Source organism: Chiloscyllium plagiosum, unplaced genomic scaffold (genome assembly GCF_037043375.1).
Source record: "Chiloscyllium plagiosum isolate Xiang-an unplaced genomic scaffold, Cpla_swu_hap1 HiC_scaffold_51, whole genome shotgun sequence".
NCBI lineage: Eukaryota > Metazoa > Chordata > Chondrichthyes > Orectolobiformes > Hemiscylliidae > Chiloscyllium > Chiloscyllium plagiosum.
Window position 1 is genome coordinate 41295885 of NW_028270189.1, and position 16044 is coordinate 41311928.

The 16044-nt window shown below is 45.8% G+C and overlaps 1 long non-coding RNA gene across 1 annotated transcript; it reads right to left on the bottom strand.

Annotated features, from left to right (window-relative positions):
- Positions 1–6624: 6624 nt before the first annotated feature.
- LOC148135228 (uncharacterized) lies at positions 6625–15100 on the bottom strand. Its single transcript, XR_015755551.1, has 3 exons — positions 15043–15100; positions 13719–13825; positions 6625–6727 (listed from the first exon to the last, which is right to left on the bottom strand). It is a non-coding gene; the product is annotated as an uncharacterized LOC148135228 (long non-coding RNA).
- Between the last annotated feature and the right edge of the window lie 944 nt (positions 15101–16044).

The following is a 16044-nucleotide window of genomic DNA, read 5'->3' on the forward strand; positions in this document are numbered from 1 at the left end:
ACAGGATCGGTTAACCAACAAAATGTAAAGAATGGGGATAAATGGGTGTTTGGATTTGTGTTGGCACTACAACTGTTTGCAATTTACACAAATGTTTTGGAGTTGAGGACCAAGTGTACGATGTCAGAGTTCACATTTGATACAAAGATGAGGTAGAGCAATGTGTGCAGAGGCCACTGTAAGTCTGAACAGGGATACAGATCAGTTATGTGAGTGGGTAAAGATCTGGCAGATGGAGATCAATGTTGGGATATGTGAGGTCATCCATTTTGGTCGGACTAACAGCAAACTGGATGATGAAATGGTGAAAACTTGCACCATGCTGCTGTGCAGAGGGAGCTGGGTGTCCTTGTGCATGAATCACAGGAAGTTGGTTTGCAGGTGCAGCAGGTAATTAAGGCAGTGAAGGGATTATTGTCCTTCCTTGCTAGAGGGATGGTTATGCTGCAGCTGTACAGGGTGCTGGGGAGGCCACACCTGGAGTACTGTGTACAGGTTTGGTCTCCTTACTTCAGGAAGATGTACTGGCGTTGGAGGGAGTACAGAGGAGGTTCACTAGTTTGGGTTGGGAGTTGAGGATTGGTGCATGTGGAGAGATAGAGAAAACTGGTTCTATAGTCATTGTAATTTAGAAGAATGGGAGGTTGGATAGGAAACAATAAAATTATGAGGGAGTAGATAAGACAGAAACAGGGAGGCTATTTCCACTGGGGGTGGGTCAAACTACAGAGCATTACCTCAAAATAAGGGGGAGCAGATTTAGGACTGAGTTCAGGAGGAGGTTCTTCAGCTAAAGGGTTGTGAATCTGTGGAATTCCCTGCCGAGGGCAGCATTTGACGTTATCAACTTGAATGCCTTGAAGGCAAAATGTAGATTTGTGAATAGGAAAAGAACTAAGGGTTATGGTGAGAGATCAGGAAAGTGGAGCAGAGGCCATGAGAAGATCAGCCCTGATCTTATTGAATGGTAGAGCAGGCTTGAGGGGCCAGATGAAAGTTCTTGCCTTGTGCCATCAAAATCGGCCTTTGTCCAATTCAGAACCTTAACTCTTAGATCTGGTATATTATTTTCTGTAACTATTTTAAAACGAGTAGAATTATCAGAGACTCCCAACAGTGTGGAAGCAGGTCATTCAGCCCATCATACTAATACTGACCTGGAAAGCCTCCTAACCTCCTCCTATAACATTGCACTTCTCAGGGCCAGCCAACCTACACATCCCTGAACATTATGGGCAATTCAGCTTAGACAATCCACCCAACCTGCACATCTGTGGACTGTGGGAGGAAACCAGAGCACCCGGACGAAACCATGCAGAAAACCCCAATAATTATCCCTTTCTTATTTCCCAGTTCCACCTAAATAACTTCACTGGGCGTACTCCCAGGAATATCTTCCCTGAGCAAAAACATAATGCTATCCCGAATCAAAAATGCCACTCCCCTCCTCTCTTGTCCCCCTTTCTATTCTTCCTATAGCATCTATACCCTGGAACATTAAGCTGCCAGTCCTATCCATCCCTGAGTGATGCCTCTGTAATTGCTACAATATCCCAGTGCCATGTTCAAAACCATACCCTGAGCTCCTCTGCCTTCCCGGTCAGGTCTCTTGCATTGAAGCAAATGCAGTGCAACTGCTCAGTCCGACTTCATTCTGTGCCTTACCCTTGCCTGCCTTGACTATTTGACTTCTGAACTGTACCAGCCTCAGATATATCTCTTTCCTCACTATCTTCTTGGGTTTACACCCACTCCCTCACTGGTTTAATGCCTCCCGAGTATCACCAGCAAGTCTCCCTGCCTAGACATTAGACACCTTCCAATTCAGGTACAATCCATCCTTCTTACGCAGGTCAACTCTACTCCAGAGGAGATCACAACGATCCAAAAAACGTGAATCCTTTTCCCCTGCACCAGCTCCTTAGCCACTCAATGAGCACCTCCTCCTCCTCTGTAATATGGACATTTTCCAAGATGTCACCATTTATTTCCCCACATTCTATATCTCCCATGTACTTCACAGTAAACACTAATGCAAAATACTTGTTTCCTATCTTGCCCATCGCCTGCAGCTCCACACAATGGCTGCCTTGCTGATCTTTGAGGGTCTCTATTTTCTCCCTAGTTAGCCTTTTGCTCCTCATGTATTTACAAAAGCCCTTTGGATTATCCTTAACCCTATTCGCCAAAACTATCTCATGTCCCTTTTTTGCCCCCTGATTTTCCTCTTAATTATACTCCTACTGCCTTTATACTCAAATTTTTTTTGGATTGGAATAAATGCAAAATATAATATCCTGACAATACAAACGAGGGTAGGACTTACACTCAATAAAAATAGGGCCTTGAGTAGTGATATGGGAACAAAGAAACCGAGTTTGTGTCACATGTAGACAGGGTGGTTAAGGTGCTTAGCACACTTACCGTCATTGTTCAGACCTTTGAGTACAGGAGTTGGGACGTTATGTTGAGGATGTACAGGATGTTGGGGAGGCCTCTTCTGGAATACTCTGTCCAGTTCTGGTTGTGCTGTTATAGGAAGGATATTATTAAATTGGAGCAGGTTCAGGAGAGATTTATCTGCATGTTGCCATGAATGGAGGGATTGTGTTCTAAGGAGAGGCTGGATAGGCTGGGAATTTTTTCACTGGAGTGCAGGATGTTGAGGGGTGACCTTATTAGAGGTTTATAAAATCAGAAAGAGTGTAGATACGGTGAATGGACGAGGGAGAGGGGGATTCAAATCTCGGGTGCATTCATTTTGAGAAGAAATGAGAAAGATTTGAGCACAGGGGTTGGGGCTATACTCTCTCCCTATGGAGATGCTGCAAATCTGTCCAAATTCCCTTCCCATTTGCCCATAGCCCCCCAAATCTTCCCTTAAAAAGTAAAATTCCAAATCTCTTTATGAATAACTGCTGAGTCTGTGTCCAGCTGCTATTCAGACTGTTCCAGATACTCAGAACTTACTGAATAAAATAATGTTCACATTATTTGCCAATTACCTGAAAATAGTTACTAAAATTGTGACATTGTTAACATTTCCACTCTCTCTGCAGATTAGATATCCTAGAAACAAATTTACACCTGGTCAAAATCACTGCTTAACCTTCTCAGCTCCAAGGACAATTATCTGTGCTTCTGCTAGCTCTCCACAAAAGAGGAACACATCTTATTTTAATTTATTAGAGATGTACAGCACAGAAACAGACCTTTGGTCCAATTTGTCCATGCCAAATAGGAATCCTCAACAAATGGAGCCCCATTTGCCAGCTATTGGTCCGTATCATTGGAAACTCTTCATCTTCATGTACCCAATCGGATGCCTTTCAAATGTTGTAATTGTATTAGCTTCCACTATTTCCAGCTCATTCCACACATACACCACACACAACTTGAAAACTTTGCCCCTTAGATCCGTTTTTAATCTTTGCCCTCTCAACCTAAGCCCATGTGATCTTATTTTGATCCCACCTAACTGGGGGGAAAGGACCCTGGCTGTTCACCTTATCCATGCCCTTCATGATTTTATAAATCTCCATGAAGTCACCTCCCAGTCTTTGACTCTCCAGTGAAATTAACTCTGGCCCATTCAGCCTCTCCCTGTAGCCCAAATCCTCCAACCCTAGCAAAGTCTTTGTAAATCTTGTCTGAACTCTATCAAGATTCACAACATCCTTTCCAGAACAGGGAATTTCGAACTTAAAACAGAATTTCTGAAATGGCTGAATCAATGTCCTGTCCAACCACAATTTGACGTCCCAGCTTCTGTACTCGATGCGTTGACCGATAAATATAAGCATACCAAACCCCCCCTTCACTAGTCTGCCTACCTGCGACTCTCCTTTCAAGGAACAATGAACCTGCACTTCATGGTCTCTGTGTTCAGCAACGTTCCCAAGGACTTTACCATTAAGTGTATAAGTCCTGCTCTGATTTGCCTTTCCAAAATCCAACAGCTTACATTTGTCAAAATTGAACCCAGTCTGCCATTCCTCGCTCCAATGGCCCATCTAGTCAAGATACTGTTGCATTCTGAACTAACCTTCTTCATTGTCCACGACACCTCCAATTTTGGTGGCTTATGTAAACCCACTGACCATACCTCATATATTCACATCCAAGTCATTTATTTAAGGATATCCATTCCTGCAGGACAACGCTGCTCACAGGCCTCCAGTCCGCAAACCACCCTCTGCCTCCTACCTTCAAGCCAGTTTTGTATCCAAATGGCTAGTTCTCCCAACATTTCATGTTATCTAACCTTGCTAACCAGTCTGCTTTGTGGAACATCGTTCAGTGTCCATACAGACAACGTCCACAGTCTGCCTTCATCAATCATCTTTGTCACATCTTCAAAAGAACTCAGTCAAGTTAGAAAGATAGAATTTCCCACACACAAAGCCACGTTAACTATCCCTAATCAATCCTTGTCTTTCCAAAAACATGTAAATCCTGTCCCTCAGAATCCCTTCCAACAACTTCCCTACCACTGACGTTAGGCTGACTGTTCTCTTGTTCCCTGGCCTTTCCTTACCACCTTTTTTAAATAATGGCACCCATCTTCCAGCATCTTACCTGTCACAAACAGTGATATAAATACTTCAGGGAGGGGCACTGCCATCACCTTCCTAGCTTTCCACAAATTTCTGGGATACACCTGATCAGGTCCCAGGGATTTATCCACCTTGCTACTGTTTAAGACATCCAGTACTTCCTCCTCTGTAATATAGACACTTTTCCAGTGATCACTATTTATTTCTCCAAGTTCTCTAGAATAGAATAGCATAGTATTTCTCCCACTTCCTGTTGTTCCATAGATGGCCTTGTTGATCTTTAAGGGGTCCTATTCTCTGTCCGGTTATTATTTTATCCTCAATGTATTTGTAGAATCTCTTTGGATTCTCCTTAAACTATTTCCTAGAGATATTTCAAGTTCCTTTTTTGCTCTCCTGATTACCCTCGAGTATATTCCTGTTAAAACGTTATCCTGTGCTCCCAATTCCTCCTCCTCTGACATATCTGCTCCCAGGAGAAGCAAGTCCACTCCAGGACATCCCAGAAAGGTTTCCTCTTTCAAGGACCACATTTCCCTTCCACGTGATCAATAATGCGCTCCAACGCATATCCTCCACTTCCTGTACCTCCGCCTTCCCCCCACCCCTCCAACCACAATAAGAATATAACCCCCCAGTCCTCATCTGCCACCCACTAATCTCCATTAACTTCTGCTATGTCCGCTACCTACAGTCAGACCCCACTACCAGGGATTTATCTCCCTCCCCAGCCCTTTCTATCTTCCGCAGAGACCATGGGATCTTTGGTGCTGATGTGCTGCCCCACGGATACCTCAGTCACTCACCCTGCCAAATGGCCTCGTGAGATTATCACTAGATGGATAATCCAGACACCCAGATAACATTCTGGGGCCTAGGGTTTGGATCCCATCACGGCAGAGAGTGGAATATGAATTCAATAAAAATTTGGAAGTAAGAATCTATTAAAGACCATGAATCCATTATTGATTATTGCGAAAAAAAATCTCATCAGATTCGCTAATATCCTTCAGAGAAGGAATCTGCCATCCTTACCTGGTCTGGCCTACATGTGACTCCAGACCCACAGCAATGTGGTTGACTCTTTACTGCCCTTTGCGCCCAGCCAGTGACACCCTCATCCTGTGAATGAATAACAAAGAAGGTCAAGTCTTGTACATAACCATACTATTCTTACAGAGAAGTGATCTCTTAGTAAATTTGCTTCTCAACTCCCTGCTGACTATTGGGGAAGGGGGGGTCAATAGTACCATCCCAATAAGGAGATCATCCCTTTCTTATTTCTCAGTTCTACCTGGATAACCTGCCTGGATGTACTCCCAGGAATATCCTCTTGAAGCCCAGCTGTAATGTTATCCCTAATCAAAAATACCTCTCCCCTTGCTCTGTTGCCCCCTTTCTATCTTTGCTATAGCATCTATACACTGGAACATTAAGCTGCTAGTCTTATCCATCCCTGAGTCATGCCTCTGTAATTGCTATAATATCCCAGTGCGATGTTCAAAACCATACCCTGAGCTCCTCTGCCCGAACTATCGGGCCTCCTGCATTGAAATAAATGCAGTGTAACTGCTCATTCTGTGCTTTGCCCTTGTCTGCCTTGACTGTTTGACGTCTGAACTGTACCAGCGTCAGACTTAGCTCTTCCCTCACTCTCTCTCTGGGTTTACCCACATTCCTTCACTGGTTTAATGCCTCCTGAATAGCACTAACAACTGTTCCCTTCCAGTACCAGTACAATCCATCCTTCTGATGGAGGTCAATTCTACCCCACAAGAGATTCCAATGATCCAATAATGTGAACTCTTCTATTCCTATGTCATTGATACCAATAAACAACAGCCTCCCCTCAAAATGGTTATTCTCCCCTTTAAGAATATTCTGCTCCCTCTCTGAGACATCCTTATACAAAAATTAAACATTCGAATAATAAACCTTACACTCATCAGGTCATCATAAAAGGATTACATGACACATTGAAGGTTTGGGGAGACCTTTTGCGAGAATGCGATGATTCAAAGGAGAATTTTTAAGCAGCAAATGGGACTGATCTTGAACACAATACTCACACACACAACGCGAATATCCAGGTCCTGATATACTGAGTAATTCAATCAGAGTTTGGCAGAACATTTACTGAGATTACCATCTGAATGTCCACCTGTAATATCCTGTAATACAAGTTTATAAAATCCATCACTATCAGTTCAAGTTAGAAACTCACACCATCCCCTCCTTGTGGCCCAGGATTACTGTACATATTACCCTTGAGGACAACAGCAGTCAACTCAGGGGAAATCTGTGGGTTTCTAAAAAATTGCAACTTGAGATCTCATGTGACTGAACACAGCAGTTCTTTGACACATTGGAGAAAATGATCCAAGCGTCAGTGAGATATGGGGAACAAGAATTATTTTCTTTTCTTTCATTCCGTGCTGCCGCTCTGCCTCATCAATAAGACATGGGTGTGAAAGGCTAACGATGGGCAAGTTGTCTCCATCCTGACCAATGGGGATGAAGATCCTTTCAATAACTCCAAAGCGTATCCCTAAAAAGATAGCAACTCTGCCTGCTTCCCACTGCCCAGTGCTCCCAGTAAATGTTTGGAAGAATGGGAAGGGGGGTGGGGGGGGGGGGTGGGATATCTCCTAGAAAAGGCATAACTGTAAAGGTCTAAGAGGATTATGAAAAGAGAGAGATGCTCAGGAGAAGGGGGCAACAAGTTGCCAGATGGGATGTAACTTGGGAAAACGGGAAGTTGCTCATTTTGGAGGAGATAATAAAAGAACAAAGTATTATTTAAATGGTGGAAACTATAGAAAGCTGCACAACAAAGGGACCAGGGGTAATTGTTCAGGAAACACAGAAAGCTACCACACAGTTACAACAGGGAATCAGGAAGGGGAATCGAATGTTTTGTTTCAAAGGTTCTCAGTAATAGAGTTTGGAGTATATACCTGAGAGTAACGTGTGGAAGTGCTGGTGAGACCACCATATCTGCAGTAATGAGAGCAGTTTTCGTCCCTTTAGATAAGGAAATGTGTCACTTTATTGGAGAAATTTCAGGGAAGATTCAATGAGATGATCCCTGGTTTGGAGGGATTATCTTTTAAATAAAGACTGAAAAGTTTGGGACTCTACTCACTGGATTTTGGAGAAAGAGAGGTGGTCTCATTGAGACAGATGGGATTCTTAAGGGGTTTGACAGGATAAATAGAGAGAGGCTGTGTCTGAGGGTTAATATTGAGAGGGGAGTCTGAAACCAGATTCTGAGTCACGGAATCAAGGGTTCTGTTTTGGATTCAAGTTTAAGGCGACACAGACGCGGGTAAGGGGTTTCAGTAGCAATGGAGCTGGGGTGAGGTGGAAAAAAGAAATGTTTGAGATTGGAATTCCTGCTGTTGTGATTGTGTAGATGTCACCTTGGGGTCAGATATAACAGCAATATTGTGAAGAGTGTCGTTCTGCCTCAGAGAGTTCCCAGTGGGAGGGAGGGGCTCAGCAAAAAGGTAAAGGTAAGGCAATGGGTTAAACCGTGACAATGTTTCATTGGAGGAAATTGCAGCTAATCGAGTAGTGGGAATGTGATAAGCAGTTTGATAACTGAATAACAGGGGAGTAATGGAGAGGGATGATGGGGAGGGAGAGCTAGGCATCGTCAGTGTACATGTCAAACCTAACAGTGTTTTTGGATGATATCACCTCCTGGCACTATGTACGTGAGATACAGGAGAGACCAAGGATAGATCGTAGAGGGACATCAAATGCAAGGAATTCAGAAAGGAAAGGGAGAGTGGAGATGGAGCAGGATTTTCCAACAACGGTGAGGTCAAATATTAGTTTTTCACAGAATGGGAGAGAAGGACATAACCAGAAAAGACCAACAGACAGAACAAGGAACAATATCTATGAATTGGCAAGGGGGAGTGATGAGGCGGCAGCGGAGGAGAGAGAGTTGGAAAGTGAGTTTAGTGAGATTAGGGTAAAGGGTCAAGGTGAACTCTGATAAGGCTTTACAAGAGACTGGAGAAAGATGTAGGTTTAGGACAAAAACCAGGAACACCACGTGATGCAGTTTTTCTCAGTGGGCTAGTGGGAGGGAGAGAAGCAGCAGATCAGATTATCTCAGTCTTCGTGTCAGAGAAACTCCATGTGCTCCTCACTCGTTGTTAGAGGGGAGGATGGAGGAGACAGGATGATGGACAGTGTTTTACAAAGAAACAAAACCAGGGTTAGTGATATTTAAAATGAGTGAACAAACCTGATGTATTTAGCTTTTATCCAGAATATTAAAAAAAAACGACTGAAGTCCTGGTTCGAATCCCGTCTTGGCAGATGGGTGAATCTGAATTCAAGAAAAAAAACAACGTATTAGGAATCTCCTGATCTCTATGAAACCATTGTCAATGGCGAAATAAATCCTGACAACCTGACAGCGGCCCAGCCAGCTACTCACTGTACTAATCACTCCAAAGTCTCAACAAAGGAATGAAACTGGATGGACCAGTTCGCAACTAACAAGGCACCAGAAATTACAACCACAGAATCAGCCATCTCAATGGTGCAACGTCCTCCTCACAAACATATGGTTTTTGGTGCCAAAATGTGGAGAGCTGTCTCACAGACCAATCAAGGAAGAGCCTGACATACTCATACTCAAAGAATCATCCCTTACAAACAATGACCAGACACCACCATCACCATCCCTAGATATCGAGAGTGTGGTGCTGGAAAAGCACAACAGTCAGGCAGCATCCGAGGAGAAGGAGAATCAACGTTTCGAGCCTAAGCCCTTTATCAGCCTGACCTGCTGTGCTTTTCCAGCACCAGACACTTGACTCTGATCTCCAGCATCTGCAGTCTTCACTTTCTCCTGAAATCTCTGAATATGTCCTGTCCCACTGGCAGGACAGACCAGGCAGAGATGGTGGCACAGTGGCGTACAGACAGGGAGGATTTGCCCTAGGAGTACACAGCATTGGCTCCGGAGACCAGAAAGTCTCATGGCTCCTGCTGATTACCACGTACAGTGCTCCCACAGCTGATGGATCAGTTCTCCTTCATGATGAACAACATTTGGAGGAAGCACTGAGGAAGTAAAATGGTGTCAAACGTACTCTGGGTACAGGATTTCAATGTCCACAATCGAGACTAGTTCTGCAACAGATTTACTGACTGAGATGGTCAGGTCCGAAAGGATATAGCTGCTCAACTGAGTCTGCAGCAGGTGGCGAGGGAACCAACAAGAGTGTAAAACATACTTGATCTCATTGTTATGAATTGAACAGCGGAGACACATCTGTCCATGACAGTATCCGTACGAGCGACCATCACACATTCCCTTCGGAGACAAAGTCTTGCCTTAAAGTTGAGAAAAACCTCCATCGTGTTGAGTGACATTATCACAGTTCAAAATGGGACAGACTTCGAAGAGATGTAGGATCTCAAACTGGGTATCTCTGAGGCACTGTGGGACATCAACAGCAGCAGAACTGTACTCCAGCACAATCTGAAATCTCATGGGTTTGTAAATCCTGCTCTCACCCATCACAATGGACAGGAAAGGAGGGCATGCCATGAGCAGCACCAGGCAGACTTAAAAATGAAGTGCCAACCTGGTGAAGCTATCAAACAGAACTACCTGTATCAAACAGCATCAGCAGCAAGCAACACAGGTAAGTGATCCAACATCCAATGGAACAGATCGGAGCTCTGCAGTTCTGCCACAACCAGTTGTGAACGGTGGTGGACAATTAAACAACTCATTGGAGGAAGCATCACAGAAATCCCCACCCTTACTGATGGAGGGGCCTCACACATCCATGCACCAGATAAGATGACAGCATTTGCAGCAATCTGCAGCCAGAAGTGCAAAGTGGGATGATCCATCTCAGCCTTCTCCTGTGGTTTCTAACATCACAGATGTGAGTTTTAAGCCAGTTTGATTCAGTTTGAATACCATCAAGAAATGGTTAAGTAGTGCAAAGGCTACGGGCCCTGCCAATATTCTGGCAATAATACTGATGGCTTGTGCTCCAGAACTTGCCACCCACCAAGCCACGTTCCGCTCCAGCACTGGCATCTACCGAGAATGTGGAACATTGCCCAGGGATGTTCAACACTACAACACAGGGCAATCCAACCCAGGCAATTTCCCTCTATCAGTCCACACTCGATCAGCAGTAAAGTGATGGAAGGTGTCATCAACAGGGCTACCAAGCAGCAGCTGCTCAGCAACAGCCGCTGAGCGACACTCACTTTAGGCTCCACCAGGGCCACTCAGCTCCCGATGGTATTACCGCCCTGATTCACAATCTGGCAAGCAGCTGAATCCCAGAGGTGAGGAGAGTGTGATAACTCAGTCTCACGCCAAGACCACTATTTCTAGCTGATTCCACCCTTGTCTCAGCTCATACTTTCATTTTCCAAACACACTCAGGGCCAGCTTCCCACATTCAACCTCCCTGTAATCTCAAAAAAGTCTAAATCTCTGCTTGTTGATTCATCAAAAGGCTCCTAACTAAAATGAACTGCATACAGCCATAGAGATGTACAGCAAGGAAACAGACCCTTCGGTCCAACCCATCCATGCCGACCAGATATCTGAACCCAATCTAGTCTCACTTGCCAGCACCTGGCCAATATCCCTCAATTTAAAAGTCTCACACTCGATTTAATTCCTGGCTGTGATAATCCCCAGCTCCCTGCACCCCACAGACTGTGAGACCTCAACAACCCTTTTTCTTCGAGACTCCCAACCATTTGTTAATTCATTACTTCACCTGTGTGGCTGTTTCTGCAGTTGCTGAAGCAGCATGGTCTTAAATTCGTAGCCAAAACCTCACAGGTCTGCATTCCACCTTTAAGACATCCCTCAAAACCTGCTTTTTGGCAATGCTTTTGGTCACCTGACCTAATATCTCCATCGGGGAGAAAGTGAGTCTGCAGATGCTGGAGATCAAAGTTGAAACTTTATTGCTGGAACAGCACAGCAGGTCAGGCAGCATCCAGGGAACAGGAGATTCGACGTTTCGGGCACAGGCCCTTCTTCAGGAATGAGCAGAGAGTGTTCAGCAGGAGAAGATAAAAGGTAGGGAGGAGGGACTTGGAGGAGGGGAGTTGGAAATGTGATAGGTGGAAAGAGGTCAAGGTGAGGGTGATAGGTCGGAGTAGGGTGGAGGCGGAGAGGTCAAGAAGAAGACTGCAGGTCAGGAAGGCGGTGCCGGGCTGGAAGGATCCGGCTGAGACAAGGTGGGGGGAGGGGGGATGAAGAAACTGGTGAAGTCCAAGTTCATCCCCTGCGGTTGGAGGGTTCCCAGTCGGAAGATAAGACGCTCCTCCTCCGACCGTCGGGTTGTTGTGGTTTGGCGGTGGATGAGTCCAATGACCTGCATATCCTCGGTGGAGTGGGAGGGGGAGTTGAAATGCTGTGCCACAGGTTGGTTGGGTTGGTTCGTCCGGGTGGCCCAGAGGTGCTCCCTGAATCGCTCCGCAAGTAGGCGGCCTGTCTCCCCAATATAGAGGAGGCCACACCGGCTGCAGCGGATGCAGTAGATGATGTGGGTGGAGGTGCAGGTGAATCTGTGGCGGATATGGAAGTTTCCCTTGGGGCCTTGGAGAGAAGTGAGGGGGGAGGTGTGGGCGCAAGTGTTGCACCTCCTGCGGTTGCAAGGGAAGGTGCCGGGAGTGGTGGTTGGGTCGGTGGGGGGTGTGGATCTGACAAGGGAGTCGCGGAGGGAGTGGTCTCTACGGAAAGCTGATAGGGGAGGGGAGGGAAATATATCCTTGGTGCTGGGGTCTGTTTGGAGGTGGCGGAAGTGACGGCGGATGATGCGCTGTACATGGAGATTGGTGGGGTGGTAGGTGAGGACCAGTGGGGTTCTGGTTCCGCATCTGCTCCCAGGAGGACCAGTTCAAAATACCGCATCTGCTCCCAGGAGGACCAGTTCAAAATACGTACAACACAGATGGCCTCCTTCTTCAAGGACCGCAATTTCCCCCCCGACGTGGTCGACGGTGCCCTCCACCGCATCTCCTCCACTTCCCGCTCCTCCGCCCTTGAGCCCCGCCCCTCCAACCGCCACCAGGACAGAACCCCACTGGTCCTCACCTACCACCCCACCAATCTCCATGTACAGCGCATCATCCGCCGTCACTTCCGCCACCTCCAAACAGACCCCAGCACCAAGGATATATTTCCCTCCCCTCCCCTATCAGCTTTCCGTAGAGACCACTCCCTCCGCGACTCCCTTGTCAGATCCACACCCCCCACCGACCCAACCACCACTCCCGGCACCTTCCCTTGCAACCGCAGGAGGTGCAACACTTGCGCCCACACCTCCCCCCTCACTTCTCTCCAAGGCCCCAAGGGAAACTTCCATATCCGCCACAGATTCACCTGCACCTCCACCCACATCATCTACTGCATCCGCTGCAGCCGGTGTGGCCTCCTCTATATTGGGGAGACAGGCCGCCTACTTGCGGAGCGATTCAGGGAGCACCTCTGGGCCACCCGGACGAACCAACCCAACCAACCTGTGGCACAGCATTTCAACTCCCCCTCCCACTCCACCGAGGATATGCAGGTCATTGGACTCATCCACCGCCAAACCACAACAACCCGACGGTCGGAGGAGGAGCGTCTTATCTTCCGACTGGGAACCCTCCAACCGCAGGGGATGAACTTGGACTTCACCAGTTTCTTCATCCCCCCTCCCCCCACCTTGTCTCAGCCGGATCCTTCCAGCCCGGCACCGCCTTCCTGACCTGCAGTCTTCTTCTTGACCTCTCCGCCTCCACCCTACTCCGACCTATCACCCTCACCTTGACCTCTTTCCACCTATCACATTTCCAACTCCCCTCCTCCAAGTCCCTCCTCCCTACCTTTTATCTTCTCCTGCTGAACACTCTCTGCTCATTCCTGAAGAAGGGCCTGTGCCCGAAACGTCGAATCTCCTGTTCCCTGGATGCTGCCTGACCTGCTGTGCTGTTCCAGCAATAAAGTTTCAACTAATATCTCCATCTCTGGCCATATGTTTAATGTTCTCAATAGTATTTTTGTGAAATTATAAGTATGATAATAAAAATACAAACTGTTGTTGATTTGACATTATTTTCAAATCATCACTGTTGCTGTCATGAATAACCTATAATGCCACTTACCCAACCACACTGTGAGAGCACCTTCACCACACAAACTGCAGCTGTACAAGAAAGTCAAACATCACCCTCTCCACAAGCAACAGGGATTTGGCATTAATCACTGGTATCTGTGGAAGGAGAAACACAGTTGATGTTTCAGGGAGTGCAAAAACGGATTACAGGGAATGAAAATGGTGCAGAATTTGATAGTCTGGAAGGAAAATACACTTGCTTGTTGGAAAAAAGAATTCTTGACTGTCAAAAATATTCAAGAAAAAAGTAATCTGATAAGAGAGCAGCACATGGTCAGGGGCTGGGCCGCAGCGAAAAACTTGTGAGAAACAAAAGCTCACTCACTTTAATAATTTCAGTCCCAGACAAATATCTGAACAACAGCGTCATTTTATTGATACACCTATAGGTGGGTGCTTTGTCTAATTACCAGGTAAGGCAATGACAAAATGCACAGTATATCCCATAAAACCCTTGCAATTTATACTGGTTTTTTTTCCCATATGTTTTCCTTATTCCATTGTCTGTTCCCTGCTTCGCTTACGTCACTCATTTCCTTACGACTTATCCCACAACTTCTGTTTATCCTGTCTTGTACGTGACAAACTCTTATCTCTGACTCCCATAAGGGTGTTTGACGTCAGTCTATTGTAGATTATTGATTAGGCATATCTTTTCTTCTATCAGCATCTATTTCCATCCAGAGGCCACTTTGACCTCTTTGATTAGGGTTTGTTCCTGTGTCTCCGTGTAAGGGGGAAACAGATGCTTTCCTGTTTGCCCATATATCCACCATTGTTCTGTATTCACGTCTCATGCTAACATATCCTTTCTTTTTGCTGAATATGTATTTTCTCATTCCTGTTCTGTATCAGAATTTATACTTGCAGAAATAACATTAATTCATTTATATCCCACAAACTCATTTACAAAGGGTCTAAAAAAGTAATAATACAGTAGTAAACAGACCAAAAATACACCCATGGTTTGAGACTGAGGAAGCTGGATATTGACAAAGTGGTGATGAGGGAGCCCAGAGGTGAATCAGAGCAGTATTGGTTGCTATGATCCCAAAGACTCTATACTCGAGAAAGGCTGCACATGCGCCTGGCTGCACTTTGCCCCCTACAAAGATGGCGGTCGCGCACGCGTCCCGAATAAAGATGGCGGCGCTCACTCAGGCCTGCAGCCGCGCTGAGGCAATTCCCCATTTACTACAAATACGAGACTGGGACGTTCAAATTTGTGTTTTCCGACGTGCACAATTTGTTTGTAAAACCTGTCCGCTCATAGCAACACAGTTTTTCTCCCATTTCCCTGTTTATTTCCTTACCGTATCCTTTCTCTCCATAACTTCCCGAGCATTCATTACAGCAACTGTGCGCCGCGCGCGAGGGTGATCACATGGTTTAGTTTAGCTCCGCCCTTCATTCACGTTGATTGGTTGGAGGTTCTTCAGCTCCGCCCGCCGTCCTTTCATTGGTCCGGTGCTGATATCAATCACCCGGTGTCGCCTTTGACTAGAGCATGCGCAATGTGTCCTGTTTTAGCTGATATGTTGGGTAATGTGATGGGAAAGTTTACTGAGGGGAAGGATTCCATTTGTGTGAGCTCTGCAGTAGATTTCCTTTATTCATGGAGGGAATTGCCTTCCTACTCATGGCTGCATAGCTATGATTCATGAATCAATGCCATCTGAATCAGTACATAAACACCCCATTTTCACAACATCTGAGATCTTCAGCACATTGTATCACGCTCTTTTTTGGAAACAAAAAAAACATGAAATGGAGCCTCCAGGAATCGGAGCAGGAGTAGGCAATTCATCCCCTTCAGCATGTTCCCCCATTCTTTCAGATCATGACTGGGCCAACCCAGGCCTCAACACCTCTTTCATGCTTGATCTGCATAGCCATCAACTGCTCAATATTTCAAAAATCTATCTGCCCTCTTTTGAAATAATTTGAGATAGAATCATAGATTCCCTACTGTGTAGAAACAGGCCCTTCAGCCCAACAAGCCAGAACAACCCTCCGAAGAGTAACCCAACCATTCCTCTCCCACATTTAACTTGCACAATTATTTGGGTGAGAAAATTCTAGCCATTCACTGATAGAAAAAATTCTTTACTTTTTCTAAAATGAATGTTCCCTTATGTAATGTCCCCTGGTTTGAGACTTCACTGGCGCTAGAAGATCTAGTCAACATCTCCTCTGTCAAGCTCCTCAGAATCTTGTTTCCATAAGATCACCCCTGCTTATCTATTCTTCATAGGTCAACCCTTTCGTCCTCGAAGCACCTAAGTGAATCTTTTTTGAATGGTCTACGATGTTGG